Below are 16363 nucleotides of genomic sequence, written 5' to 3' on the forward strand. Positions count from 1 at the left end.
TGTTTTTGTATACGCCCATTTGGCGGATACGGCGTAGTGATGATGTAAAGCTTTTGGGCTGCTTAAGGTAAGAAAGTGAATGAGTGCATGTGCATGTTGAAAATATTCATAGTAACAATCGTTTCGCCTAGAAACGTTGGATATTAGCCAAAATAACTGTGTTGTAATGTGTATGCACATCGACAGTACGCTGAACAAACACATAAATAAATGCATATCCCAGTGATTAGTTCTCACTCGCCATCGCCAGTGTTGAGAACTTGAGTAATTCCTATGACGCACAGATGATTTGGAAAGTCAAAAAGGAAGCACATGATGAGAAACTTTGTATATATATATATATATGAAATTCAATATGAACATGAAAATATAATACATATAATATTTTGTCACTCGCCAGTGTTGCTTACTTCTAGCAATGCTGGATGATTTGGGACTTAAAAAAGTAAAAGAAGATGGAAGCATATAGTGATTACTAGCAGTGTGACATAAACACATTGTACAACACGCAACCAAGAACATACAGCCACGAATGGTTTTAAGAATTGGATGTACTTCATGTTTTCACGTAAATTGAGCCGGTGTCAGCAAATGAAAGAGCATCGCCGTGTATTTATAAACTTTGCTTGGGAGCCCTAAATACACGTCGGTTACATCAGGGGTTCCCAAACTGTGGACCAGAGACCCCTAGGTGGTCGCGAGATCGTTTCCTGGGGTCTGTAGCACATAAAAAATAAGTTATCTCCCAAATTACCCTAAGCAATGTTCCCCAGACCGGGGAATCACGTAATGTAAGTAAATGCTGCTGCTTTGAGTCTCTGCAATGACATTGCATCACTGTTACTCTTTCAAAAATGAATAAATGCAGCGCGCTGCCATCGAGACAGAACAGCAACTACAGTGACAGCCAAATAGTCCACAACAACAATAAAAGCTACAAGTAAACCTATTTGAAATACAGACTTAAACTAGGGGAAAAAACTAGGTCACAAATATTTTATGCTGGTTTCATTTCGAATCATTTTACCCTCACAATTTGTCATTTAGCAGGGGATGAACTAGTGTTGCCACCCGTTCTGGTTTTGCCTGGATTGTTCTCTTTTTGAGGCAGCTGTCCTGTGAAATATGTAAGACTTCCCGGGACATTAAATGTCAAAGTATTTTATTTATTTATTTATTTATTTATTTATGTACGAAATGACTTTGGTGTCACGGTTTTTTGTAAGTCAGAGGTGGGAACACTAGGGTGAACTGTGCATCACAAATGCTGCTGCAGAGTCACTTACAATAAAAATGAATAAACACAACGCGCTGCCATCGAGACAGAACAGCAACTACACTAACAGCCAAATAGTCCACAACAACAATAAAAGCTACACATAAACCTATTTGAAATACCGACTTAAACTAGGGGAAAAACTAGCTCAAAAATCACTGCAACTAATCATTACTCCTCCCCTAAGCATGGCGTATAAACATAAACTTTTTTTTTAATGTTACACGTGGCAAAACGGGCAGTTAATAAAATAAAATATCAATAATATTAATATAAGGAATACACCCTCCTGGCACGATAAGTGACGAGACCGAAGGTGGAGTATCCATGTCACCAGAAGCCCGAGATACAATTACAAGCTTTTTATGGGCATGCACACTTTGTGTACTTTCTTTGTTATAATTTGTTGTAGCCGTTTGCAGTAGCTTGAAGAAGTACTACATCTGACCATTTCCCATTCCTTGTTTTTTTAATGCTTTTGTTTTGCCTCTAAACTTTCTTTTGTTTGTGTGAAGTCCGTTTGGTTACAGTAGTAAATTGTACTTTGATATTTTTGGCGTGCTTCCCCAACAGTATACCGCAATGTTGTTGAGTTGCTGGCTTCCATACTCAAAAGTGTCGGTACCAAATTAATAAGGAACTTTTAATGAACGTTTAAAGAGTATTTGCGATACTCAAAACACTCCTTCCCACATTCCGACTATTTAAAGAAAAAAATGCTGCTGTTTTTCACAATTCCGACGATTGACGAAATTCCGACAGTTTGGCTTGTTATCTCCTCATTTATTGGTCATGTAGCAGTTTGAAGTGATACACAAAAGTTTTAGTAATGTTTAACGAGACTTTTCCTAAAAAAGTACCGACAGGTTTGGTCTGCCTTAAAAAGCATATTACCCTAGCGTTCTCCATAGGAACTGGTATTTTGTCCCTGTAAACAAAGATGTGTGCCGTTGTGCGCTCGCGTTGTAGCAGGTATATGGGTACCACGTTTGCTGTTATTAAAGGGCCAGGCAACGTAGTTGCTGTCTGGAAAATGATTATTACTATTTTATGTTTAATTATTTACTGCATTTACTTGTTAGAATGACTCGCAAAGCCAAGCATTGCTGATGATTTCCATTACACGAGAGTAGATGTTAAAACTTCATGCTGATTTGAACTCGGCTCTCGCCAAGATAAGCACCAACTAAGACTTTACAGTAAACTAATGTGATCCATATGTGTCTCCATCCATTTGTGCTTCCTTCCATATGATGATGTAGATATCCTTCTGCCTGGTGTTGATGGCTGAAGTGTAATGCTGGCTCCAGGGATCAGCTTATTGCCTCCCTAGCACATCAGCAAACACAACGGCTGCGATGCTGGCTCCGGGGAACAACCACAGTGCGGTCTCCCCAGCGCATCAGCATGACAACCGTCTGGATTGAGCTAAGTAGGGTACATCTCTGGGGTCTTCAAGTGGGCACCTTCCATCCTCTGTGTTTTGTTGACTAGCCCACAACACCTCAAGAGGGCTCGACAGTAATTCTGGCGTCCCAGCATCACCCCCTTCCGTCCCCCACTCAACTCAGCCCAGCTTACTTACCCGTACATCAGCGTTTCTTTCTTTATATTGTGCTTGAGATCCCCAGCCAGAATCTTTCCGTCTCAACCACAGCCAGTTGCTGCTCCTCTCTGCTGCTTCAGCTAAGTTCTTCACTGTGCGACGCAACTCTTGGCCACTGAATCCGACGTCTCTGAGAAACCGGGTTGTAGAGTGTGCCACAAATCCTCGACAACCCACGTCCAGTAGGTAAACCCGGACTCTCCATCCTCGCTGTTCCGCTTCAGTGGCTAGTTGAGCATACTGCAGTTTCTTCCTCTCATACGCCTCATCTACAGCATCCTCCCATGGCACTGTTAACTCTACCAGGTGAACAAGGCGTGCTGATCCAGACCACAAGACAATATCTGGTCGAAGGTTAGTGGTGGCTATCTCAGGTGGAAAAATAAGCCGTTGACCAACATCTGCCAGCATTTTCCAGTCTCTAGCAGCTTCCAGTTGTCCTGGGTGAGGATTGGTTTTAACACCTTTTCTTGGTGGTTGCTGTCCTGGGCGGAGGAATGTTGTCTTTTGTGTGTAATGTTTTGATGGAACAGGTGGCAACTTATTGGTCATGTTACGCTTGTCTTCCAATGCTAAAGCCAAACATCGCAGCACCTGGTCATGGCGCCAAGTAAACCGTCCTTGGCTAAGAGCCACCTTACGTCCTGTCAAAATGTGCCTTAATGTTGCAGGTGATGAACACAAAGGACATGAGGGATCCTCTCCTACCCAGAGGTTTAGGTTCTGTGGTGATGGGAGAACATCATATGTTGACCTGATGAGGAAACTGATCCTGCTCTGTTCCATTGACCATAGGTCTTGCCAGCCAATCTTGCATTGTTCCACACTCTCCCATCTCATCCATTCTCCCTGCTTGGCCTGGGAAATGGCCTTTATACACCTCATCCTCTCCTCCTGCTTTTGCACATCGTTGACTACCAGCTTCCTCCGTTGAGCTGGGGCTGCCTTGTGCCATGTAGGAGGAGCTGAACTGAGACCAAGACCCCCTCTTCCATGCTGAACTTGCCCCATGATATCACCAATTTGAAGGGCAGCCTTTGCATCCTCCACAGCTTTCTTTGCCGCCCACTTTCTTCCAGTTTTCAACACAGGTGCTGCCTCCCTTGCGCATTTGTCGCGTGACTCTACTAATGTCATTTCCAGTCTAACCTTGGCACACTTAAACTCCTCGGTTAGAGCGGAGACTAGTAGCTGCAGTATTCCTTTACCATAAAGTCCCACTCTGCTGAGGCAGCGTGGAACTTCCAACCATTTCCTGATGTATGAACTGATTAAAGCTTCCAACTTCTCTACTGTTGTCAAAGAAACCTCGTACACAGTCAGTGGGCACAGCAACCTCGGCAGTAGACCAAACTCAAAGCACCAGAGTTTTAGTTTGCCTGGTAAAGCGCTGCTGTCTATGCTCTTCAAACCTTCCACTGCTTGTTGTCTAACTTCTCCCACACAAACTGTGTCCTTTAGATCCCCGTCGTACCATCTCCCAAGACTCTTCACTGGCTTCTCGGACACTGTTGGTATTGCCTCACCATTATTGAAGAACATTTTATTTACTACTTTACCTTTCATTATAGAGATGCTCCTTGATTCAGTGGGCTTGAATTGCATTCGTGCCCATTCAATGTTATTGGTTAATTTGCCCAATAATCGATTAGTGCAGCCTACTGTTGTAGACATGGTTGTCATGTCATCCATGTAAGCTCGAATTGGTGGTAGTCGCATTCCAGAAGCCAAGCGCTCTCCTCTTACTACCCATTTTGATGCCCTAATGATTACTTCCATGGTAAAAGCCAGTGGTGAAATGGTGCATCCTGCCATTATTCCAACTTCTAGGCATTGCCATGTGTGTGTGTATATATATATATATATATATATATATATATATATATATATATATATATATATATATATATAAAGGAATAGAAAGAAGACAAGCGTTGAATTGACAACAGAACTGGCAGAAGACACAGGTGTCGTTGTCCATCCATCAACAGTCCAAAGCACCTTTGACCATTGTTCCAGTCCAATTTCTGTGTTCTTGTGGATATTATAGCCTTTTAGTCTTGTTCGCCTTTCTTAACAGAGGTATTCTTACTGCAAAACATCCTTTATGTCCTGATTTCAAGAGTGACCTTCATACTGTTGATTTGATGGACAACAACACCTGTGCCTTTTGCCACTTCTGTTGTCAATTCAATGCTCGTCTTCTTTCTATTCCTTAAGGATATAATCTTCAAGTATTGCTCATCCCTGTTAGACAGCTTTTTGAGTATTCCAGTCCTGGGTTTGTCAATTACAGGTTATGTTTCTCTGTACTTGTTGGTGATGCAAGCTATTTTTCACACAATGTTTTTCCTTCTTATGTGAGTCAAGGTTGTTATAATAGTATAATCTATCTATCTATCTATCTATCTATCTATCTATCTATCTATCTATCTATCTATCTATCTATCTATCTATGTATAAAAATAATAGATTGGCCTCCAGTGAGTTACAGGAAAATAATTTAATCGAGGGGTTCTGTGACGTCATAAATTACGAGACCGAAGGTTGAGTCATTTATAAACTGTCACAGAAACCCGAGATGGAATTGTTTTCCTGTAACTCACTGAAGAGGCCCATCTATTATTTTTTATAATACGTGGATACCCTTGTGATGCTAATATTAAAGAAGACAAGGTTCAGCAGTACAGTTTTTTTTATAAAACATAGTGTTTCAGTGCTCTACAGACGTTCTATGTCGTTATCTGTTTCTCTGAGATACAAATGTACCAACTTTACATCTTTTATTTTTTAACGTATTCTCATTTTGCTGATCATTAATGAACATTTCTGTACTGTGGGTGTTTTCGAGTGATTGAAAACAAAACATTTTGTGTTTGAATTGAAAGTGATGGTCTCGAGGAGTCAAATGGGTCAAAGTTCAAGTAAATATTCCTCTAGAGGAATTATCACTTTTTGACATCACTACGGTGGTATTATGCCTTTTTTTTTTTAGAATGGCTCAGGATGCAAATATAGCCTTCATCCATGTGTGTGTGTGTGTGTGTGTGTGTATATATATATATATATATATATATATATATATATATAATATAAATAAATTACAAATCATGCTTAACATGAGGTTCAGCATGTGTGTGAGACCATAGCAGACCAATTACAGACAGAGCTGCAAAGGGTAGCTGAGTACAGTCAAGCTCTCCTGGTGAGTACAGTCAAGCTCTCCTGGTGAGTACAGTCAAGCTCTCCTGGTGAGTACAGTCAAGTCCCTGAAGCGGATTTCTAACCTATCCTGTTGACGCACTAACTCCTTCATGAGCTAACATGTCTGGTTCTGAAGAGTCTGATTCCGATCCTGACCTAGACAAAAAAACCCTGACAATGTAGGTTGGGGCTGGATTATTACCACACCCTGTCTTTGTTTTTAAATACAATTAGAAGAGGAAAGTCAAGCACTATTAATCAAACAATCTCAGTCAATCCAGGTGTTCATAAACCTGATGCGTACTGCATTAAATCAATCTCTATCATGTTGGGATCACTATGTAAGGTAGGAACAATAGGTTAGTTTATAATTAAAAGTTTACTTTAATGTAATTAGTTCCAATTTAGAATATTATTGAGGTTCTAGAGGTTGAGGAATTAGTGATGAATGCCCACAACTGGGCACAAGAAGAGCTAACAGTTTATTGAATACAGAAATATCAAACTCAGAAATAAGCCTTTTGATGTGTGCTTAAGATCTAGAGCTAATAACGGCACTGGAAAATGAGTTTAAACAGCCCTGTATGTCTATCAGCCTACACATACCATTAAAGCATCATTCTAAACATGTTAATATGTACTTAACTAAAATATATTATTTGTTTATTTAGCAGATGCCTTTATCCAAGGCGACTTACAGAGACTAGGGTGTGTGAACTACGCATCAGCTGCAGAGTTACTTACAACTAGGTCTCACCCGAAAGACGGAGCACAAGGAGGTTAAGTGACTTGCTCAGGGTCACACAATGAGTCAGTGGCTGAGTTGGGATTTGAACTGGGGCCCTCCTGGTTACAAGCCCTTTTCTTTAACCACTGGACCACAAATGTAGCAGGTTGTCTTAAACACTCCTCAAATGTGTCTTGAACACTTCAATAAAAATGAATAATTAACTTGCTAAGATAAAAAATATGTTTTAATTACAAAATTAAACAAATTAATGATTCTCATGACACCAAAAACACTACAAAAACACAGCTGTACCTTCGCCCTTCAATATCACACGGCACTGCACAGTACACATCAACAACACCTTCACCAACATTAACACCAACATTAACATTAACACCAGTGATTTTCCCCTTTTTATACACCTGTGGCTAGAGCCTAATTAATCATCAATTATTCCATTATGGTCCCAGCCACATTCCCACGTGTTCTGGTAGGGAGGAATTTAACCCCCTCCCTGCCAACGCAATATTATCCCTCCACACACACCCACACATTACACCAGCAGGGCTTCCGTCCTGCCACATATACAGTACTGTGCAAAAGTTTTAGGCAGGTGTGAAAAAATGAGGTAAAGTAAGAATGCTTTCAAAAATAGACATGTTAATAGTTTATCAATTAACAAAATGCAAAGTGAGTGAACAGAAGAAAAATCTACATCAAATCAATATTTGGTGTGACCACCCTTTGCCTTCAAAACAGCATCAAATCTTCTAGGTACACTTGCACACGGTTTTTGAAGGAACTCGGCAGGTAGGTTGGCCCAAACATCTTGGAGAACTAACCACAGTTCTTCTGTGGATTTAGGCAGCCTCAGTTGCTTCTCTCTCTTCATGTAATCCCAGACAGACTCGATGATGTTGAGATCAGGGCTCTGTGGGGGCCATACCATCACTTCCAGGACTCCTTGTTCTTCTTTACGCTGAAGATAGTTCTTAATGACTTTCGCTGTATGTTTGGGGTCGTTGTCATGCTGCAGAATAAATTTGGGGCCAATCAGATGCCTCCCTGATGGTATTGCATGATGGATAAGTATCTGCCTGTACTTCTCAGCATTGAGGAGACCATTAATTCTGACCAAATCCCCAACTCCATTTGCAGAAATGCAGCCCCAAACTTGCAAGGAACCTCCACCATGCTTCACTGTTGCCTGTAGACACTCATTCGTGGACCGCTGTCCAGCCCTTTGGCGAACAAACTGCCTTCTGCTACAGCCAAATATTTCAAATTTTGACTCATCAGTCCAGAGCACCTGCTGCCATTTTTCTGCACCCCAGTTTTCGTGCATAGTTGAGTCGCTTGGCCTTGTTTCCACGTCGGAGGTATGGCTTTTTGGCCGCAAGTCTTCCATGAAGGCCACTTCTGACCATACTTCTCCAGACAGTAGATGGGTGTACCAGGGTCCCACTGTTTTCTGCCAATTCTGAGCTGATGGCACTGCTGGACATCTTCCGATTGCGAAGGGAACTAAGCATGATGTGTCTTTCATCTGCTGCAGTAAGTTTCCTTGGCCGACCACTGCGTCTACGGTCCTCAACGTTGCCCGTTTCTTTGTGCTTCTTCAAAAGAGCTTGGACAGCACATCTGGAAACCCCTGTCTGCCTTGAAATTTCTGCCTGGGAGAGACCTTGCTGATGCAGTATAACTACCTTGTGTCTTGTTGCTGTGCTCAGTCTTGCCATGGTGTATGACTTTTGACAGTAAACTGTCTTCAGCAACCTCACCTTGTTAGCTGAGTTTGGCTGTTCCTCACCCAGTTTTATTCCTCCCACACAGCTGTTTCTGTTTCAGTTAATGATTGTGTTTCAACCTACATATTGAATTGATGATCATTAGCACCTGTTTGGTATAATAGTTTAATCATACACCTGACTATATGCCTACAAAATCCCTGACTTTGTGCAAGTGTACCTAGAAGAATTGATGCTGTTTTGAAGGCAAAGGGTGGTCACACCAAATATGGATTTGATTTAGATTTTTCTTCTGTTCACTCACTTTGCATTTAGTTAATTGATAAATATAATCTATTAACATGTCTATTTTTGAAAGCATTCTTACTTTACAGCATTTTTTCACACCTGCCTAAAACTTTTGCACAGTACTGTACATTTGTATTTATTTGAGCCTATCACTGGGACTACTGCAGCAAGATTCAAATCCCTCTAGTTTGCATGAAGAGTGACTTTTTATAAGATGGGGGTTCAAGTGTCATTTTTATAGACCTTTTCATAGTTGCATGTAATGCCTTACACGTGGCAGGGTTCTGTTTGAAGTCGCCCTGTTTGAGCGGTTAAAGATCAAAATCAAGTGCAAGTTATTGTTTTGTTACCCCTTGTAATAACTAAACTAGACAATATTTCTTCCTTATTTTTTTTTCAAGGTAGTAATATCAAGATCAGCTATTTCACACAACTCATTAAACTGTTTCTGATTCCAGTTCCTTTTACCACTCCATTTTTTGGTCCCTGCACAGTATTTGCCAAGACCATTATTTATTAGCATGACCATATTCGTGCAAAGGACATTCTTTAGAAAAAAAGTTATTGAATGTAACATAATCTGGAGAGCACTGGGAAGATTGCTGGGGGCTGAAGGACTTCTACATTGTAGGTCAGCCAGAAGCTCGAGTGTTGATTTTATACTTGGCATCCTTCAATATTTTAGCTTGGTGCAGATACAGCCACGACAATCAATAACATATTATACCTCAACAATGAGCCATGGTTCTTAGTGTTTATGGAATACAAGGTTTGATCTTATTTGAGATATCCTGTTTAATTATTTGTTTTAATAAGAGTTAACGAAAAACATCTGTTCTAAATGAGTTTGGAACTAGAATGCGTTCTGATATGTTTTGAAAAGTACAATTCAGGTTACATTGCTATATTATCAGTCAATGGTTAGTACATTTCTTATTTCAGAATTAGGTGTGTTTAAACGGTTATGAAAATCTAACTAATCACACTTTACATGACATAATGTTGCAACACAACACTTGCATCAATCAACCAGTACATCTCAGAAATAACTACTTACAATGATTACCATTTAATAATACAAATAGAAAGCAAATATATTTGTCCTGATATCTGCAAACAAATTATAATTATACAAAGCCCACAAGTGCTATTTAAACAGCAAGCTATTAATCGTAATTTGATTTACACTATGACATTTAAAATTATAAGTTATTTTCATGAGAAATTAATGGACATCTAATTTCCCTTTCTTATTGCTTGAAATAGACACTCCCTCGCACCATCTTATTTTTGGAAATATTTTTTTGGAAAATTACTGCGCAGCAAGCATTCAAACTAACTAATGAAAGCACATCAATTATTAATCGTGTTATGTTGCATGAGCATCGTAGTGATTGATTTAAAAAATGTAGCACTGTGTCTAAATATATATCAACATGTTCTAACTGCAATGTGTTTAAATGTCAATGAAAGATTTCTAACTTAAATACATGGCATGGCAGTAAACAGTGGTAAAATAAACTTACATGCATATTTAACATTTCCTACTGTTGCCAAACAGGTTTTCTTTAAAGCCCAAATAAAAGATCTTTGACATGCTCGTTTTTTTCAGCTGATTTACTGTGCTTGAATAGTTTTGTGTCTTATTTTCTCTTGCTGTTTGTTATTTTGTCTGTATGTCTCTTGCTGTTTGGGCCTATTGATGCTGAATAACTCTTTATCTTACAAATGTGCATGTTTAAAAGAAAAAGTGTTATTGTGGTACTCTAGGTAACCAAACTAACAATGTTTAGCCCAGCAAGTCAGCAGAGGAAGAGACCTAAGGATAGATAGAAGTTACAGGAGAGGAGTACTTATTTTGAGAAGTTAAATAATAGTAAACAGTAAAATAGCATTTACTGTTGGTTTATGGAATGTACTGATACGAATAGGAATGAATGTGCATACAGAGTGAATATAAACTAAAGTTTATTGATTTGAGGGTAGTTTGCATACAGTTGAGTTGTAAACAAGGAAGAAGAAGGGTTATGTCCTAGATAAAGTGTAATGATGACTTGCTCCTGAATTATGGCGTGCTGCCAAAAACAAAAAGCTTGTTAGGTTAGCCCACTCACTATTAGATTCTTCAATGATCCAGAGTTCTAACATTATTTAACCTCCATGTGAATTGCTTCCCTTCTAGCTTCTGGAACACGATAGGCTTTTAATTGTACATTTTCCCTGGGTAAGTTATGATATCATTTTTATTTGTTTATTTAGCAGACGCCTTTATCCAAGGCGACTTACAGAGACTAGGGTGTGTGAACTATGCATCGGCTGCAGAGTCACTTACAACAACGTCTCACCCAAAAGACGGAGCACAAGGAGGTTAAGTGACTTGCTCAAGGACAGTGAGTCAGTGAAATAGCCAGGATATGAATCATGCATAATAACATCAGTTTCCCTTGGCAACACTGAAGATAAAGTGAAAATCTTGTTGCTGCCAATTAGCTAGGGTGTCAGCTATTCTGACAGTTGCTTCAGATTTTGGCTTATTATCAGCAGTGGCATTTCAGTGGCCACTAATGTTTTCCTATCCTTCCATGCTTTTAACATGATAAATCTGTTCAGGCTTCCTTCTCCCTGGCTACTTGTTGACCCGTTCAATTACTTCATAGGGACCTTGCTAAGTGACAGGATTTTAATGTGGCCCTAAGGTGTCTCCCGTATAATAACTCAAATGGGTGAAAAACCTGTGGAAGCTTGATATATTGCAATATAGGTAACATATGTCCCTTAAAAGTGAACAACAATTTACAACATCAACATAAAGGACACAGAGGCTGTTAATTAGTTCATGAGTTAAGAACTGGTTTCTCTGCAGCACCTACGTACTGCACTTCTTTTCAGTTGGATCCACCCCTCCCTAGCATTAAAAACAAATCAGCTCCTAATAAAGAACATCACCATGGCAACTTACAACACCTGGTGTGTGCCACAATTTAATGTCCCATTAGCTTGTAACCCTCTAACAAAAACAAGATTTTCACCATTAGCAAACAAGGGTCTAACTGTTTTGCTGTTGGTATTTGAGTTTTTTCAGACTTTCACACTTCGGTTCACTTATTCTGTTGTAAGTTCCTGGTTTCTCCATTTAGTTTATGTGTTCTGTGGAATAAAGCAGGTAAAATATAGAAATGTGAAGTTGAGTGAATAATCTAATCCATCTGGTGACTTTCCTATTCTCAATTTCTATCATCTTCACTACTATTTACATATTTTTACAATACATGATATTACTCTTGCTTGTAATATAATTACATGTATGCACATTCTTGCATAAACCGTTATCCCAACCCTTATACCAGAGCATACCCGCTATTTTACTTTCAGGGTTCACAGGAAATCTGCACTACCGGTGCTTCGTAAAGTGGTGTGATTGCACGCTCTGCTGAACCCATTCCGCTCCAACTCCTCCTAATTCAGCAGCTTAAATGGTTAGTCCTGCATTCGACTGATTCAAATCCGCCCCTCTTAACCAAGAGAGGGCGGATTTGAATCAGCTTCATTCATAACTGTCCCTCCTCAATTGAGCACAGTACACCCTCTACCCCTCAAACCCTCTGAAACATTTCCAGTTGGTGCACCAGTAAAAATTAAAGACCCACGCACACTGTGAGAGATGTTGTTTTGTCAAAGTCCCTTTCAACTGCATAGATGGAAAAAAAATAGGTTATGGAATGTTTTAATTCATGTATAGTAAGTGGCTTATATTTATATTGGAACAAATTGTAAAGTATGATTCAAACACAATTTAAGCACATTGATTGTATTGGCACTTTTTCAGTTAAACGGTTTGTAAAATACTATATTGTTTAGAATTTATATTTCAGTTTACCATTTAAATGTTAGACTTTTATAGCCTCATAATACCATAGCAAGGTGTAGTAGTGAAAGCATGGTAAAGCTTTGTTGTTAAGTCACAGATAATGGTAAAGGATTGTGAAATACATTTAACTGACCATGGTAATCAGTTATACTCGAGATGGGTATAAAATATAATCTTCCCAGTGAGATTCTTTTGTGCTTCAATTTAAAGTTGTCAACAGTACCTGTCATCAAAGCAACCCAATATGATGTGACTGTAGTGTATTAGTCTCTTGAAAGATAGGACATTTACAAAGATTCAAGGTCATACATTTAAATGAAAGGCCTGTCTTGCAGGATTTTTGTTGGAAACCACAAAAGGGTCAGATTGAATGTTTTTCAAATTCCCCAAACATAGAAATTGAATTTATATTTAATCTGTTATCGTAAAATCTGTTTTAGTGTCAACGCTGTCAATTTTCAACGCACACACAAAAAAAAACGAAAAAAAAAAATCCAGAAAAAAAGTTGTTTCTAACTTGCAGATGTTTTAATTTTTGTTTCAATTTGAAATACGTCTTCACATGACATCTTCCTCATCTTTTACTAAGGTTAATTGAAAAAAAAAAAAAAAATGTTTTTTTCAAAATACCGTGCCTCTATGCTATTGCAATCTGTTCACTTCCGTTTTTTTTTTTTTTTATTTAATTGTGTTTAGTGTATAACAAGTTCATATTTAAGGAATATAAATAACAGAAGTAGGTCTGTCTTGACCTTCTTAAAATGCTGCGACTCGCTTCCTGCGGTGCCATTTCAGTTCTTTCTTTCTTTACACACCAAGCAAATATAAATTATGGGTAACACCAACCAGTTGACTTAAAAAAGGAATTACACGTCACGATCAGACAAGCAGACATGATCAAATACATTTATTTATTCATATTTAAAGTATTTTACCTCAACTGTTTGACTCTGTTAAATGAGTGGTTGTTCCACCTCTAATATAAATGAAGAAAAACATGCAACAAAAATAAAGAAAAACATTATGGAGAAAAATACTAAAACGAGTGTGATGGGTGCAGTTAATTATTATTATTTCGTCGTTTAGCAGATGCTTTTATCCAAAGCGACTTACAGAGACCAGGGGGTGAACTATGCATCAACAACTGCTGCTGCAGAGTCACTTACAATAGGACCTCGGTTTTACAACTCATGTATTTCTGTTTTTGCATGCATGGATATTTGGCATGTTTGAAGTTATCAATATATTTTACATTTGAGTCCATTATGAATAAAAAATACTCCTAACATTATTAGCAAAATAAATAAAATTAAATGTTTTAGTAATTAAAAATAATCTAGTTATCTGGTTTCAGCGGGTCTTAACGCAGTGCTTAATTGTCTATTTGGGACCCCATTGCGCTGTCATCAGAATCGCTTCATATGTTAATGATATCACACCCTGAAATTTATGCCAACCCGTGGTGATGGGTCAAGCGCTATATAACGGTGCAAGACATGTCATCAGAATACCATTTCAGCGCAGGGGTGTTTTTTTACGTCTTCACTCCATTTTTGCGCCACAGAATCGGGGGTTGCGCTTGCACTGGCATTTGCGCTGTGATCAGAATGCAGCCCTATGTAAGGTACTTTCACCTGAGTTCAGGAGCTGCTCTTCAGTTCCAGTTACCTGGTATAGATATATGTATTCAAAGCTAGATCAGCCAGTGTATCTAGAAGTAAAGGCCAGCACCATCTGGTCATCAGCCACTTTGGATCAAGTTTACATTTTTTTGCTGGCAAAACAGTGCTGTGCACTAGATGGCGATGATGCTTGCAAATATATAAAGGCATTTTGGCTGATCTTGTCTACATAACACATGCTCCTGAACTGAAAGTCAAAGCACTTTAATACAGACTTAAAAATTAAAAATCGAGTAATTACAACCTTTAAAAAAATGATTAAAGAATGGAGGAAATACCTTGAAAACATGGCCTGTAGCCTTTACTAATCTGGTCTGGAATTATAATTATAACCAAAAAGGAACATTTTTAAAGTTCTGGTGGCTGCTTGATTTGGGGTACATGTCATATAATTCCCAATGGTTAAAACACCTGTTTGTCAAATATCAGCGAAAAGAGTAATTTATTATTTGCTGTAACAGTTAAACAACTGCACTGACCGTTTGGAAGTTCCTTTCAATTCAGAGAAGTAAAGCTATCGGATAATCCATGCGAGAAATAACTAAAACAGTGTCTGATTTGAACAACAGATATAATACTCATTAGGAGGTAGTCTTTACACCTGCATGTGTGTCTGAACACAGGTGCAAACTTTGTACCTACTTTAGACCAGCACTGACCTGAAGCACAGTTTTTGAAGGGATATGTGTTTTGATTCATGTGAAAAGAGTCTGAAGAACTTCTTGCAATAAGAGCAGGGATATAACATCGGTATCTGTCAAGGACAGAAACACCTAGGGACTTATAGTAATGAACCAATGTGATTCCATTAAGCAAGGGCTAAATCAAAACTTTCTATTCCACTATGGTATGCAAAATGTATGAATGCCCCTATCACATAGAACTGGAACTTTTTGACTGCTGTATGAAATGTTTTGTGTACTTTGACAATTGTATTGTTTGAAAAATATTCTCATACAGTATACAAATATGAACAATTAATCCTGTTTCCTTAAATCTCCACATTGTGGTCTTGAAAGCTAGTAATTTTGTATCATAGTTAATCTAATCAACAGAATAAAATATTTACATCTATCGCTGTATTTTCCTAATATTTAATGTATAATACCATTATTCACTATTTTAGTTTCTGCTTAAACAATTTCTTACTAACTGTTCCAGAAATAAAATAGGGTCTGTATCTAACAAGACGCCTACAAACTGAATTTCGGAAGTGAGGTTTAAAACAAAATGACTACCAGAGATGACACTCTAAAACTCTGACAGCTAAACAGCCACTCCACATTCTCTTTTCAATTTGTGGCCAAATTTAACTAGATATTATAACCATAAATATTGCGATGTTTACACGTAATATCTATGTAATCTACAGTATATAAAACATATTATTCTGGCCCCATATTTTAATATGATTGCTTTAATTAATGTAAAGAGTAAAGGAGTGCTTTCTGGCGCTGTTGGAAACCGGGACACCGATCACCCACTACAGCTCTGCTTCATTTCTCCTCTTTGGACCAGCACAGATGTATCCAATTCCTATTCAATAAACTGAAGTCCTTTCTTGTTCACACACTGGGCCACAAATCTGATGATGTTCCTTTTCACTCAAAGGTTTTCTCTGTTTATGGAACAATCAGAACTATGGGTTTGAATGCATTTGGTCCCCTGATAGCTCGAGTACACGTTTGTCTATGTGCTTTTCGAAACAGGCGCCGTCAACGCCCTGGAGTTTTTAAGTAACCAATGACTTTTCTACAATGAAACCCAGCCTCGTTTAATTAAAATACAGAGCTGCTATGTTGAAAAGATAACACGGCGATTACACCAGGGCAGCATTAAACAATGTTCCATCGTGCCAGTTTCATTATTAGCAATTTAAGAACCGGCGTTTTCAAACCAGAACATTGGTAAGTCAGTTGTAATAAACTTTATTGAGAGATTTCTTACTACCATAAATAAAG

The 16363-nt window shown here is 38.5% G+C and overlaps 1 protein-coding gene across 3 annotated transcripts in view; it reads left to right on the forward strand.

Annotated features, from left to right (window-relative positions):
* LOC117434639 (potassium voltage-gated channel subfamily KQT member 1-like) overlaps nt 1–16363 on the forward strand; it is a 358344-nt gene continuing 341981 nt past the window's right edge. The window contains exon 1 of one of the 3 annotated variants that reach the window (XM_034057236.3): nt 1–67. The gene's annotated coding sequence lies outside the window, so the exon portion shown is untranslated. Of the gene's footprint in view, nt 68–11033; nt 11077–16035; nt 16310–16363 lie in introns of those variants that run through there. The other 2 variants (XM_059002773.1, XM_034057235.3) reach the window with 2 other exon arrangements.

The sequence above is a fragment of the Acipenser ruthenus genome, chromosome 28, assembly GCF_902713425.1.
Source record: "Acipenser ruthenus chromosome 28, fAciRut3.2 maternal haplotype, whole genome shotgun sequence".
Taxonomy (NCBI): domain Eukaryota; kingdom Metazoa; phylum Chordata; class Actinopteri; order Acipenseriformes; family Acipenseridae; genus Acipenser; species Acipenser ruthenus.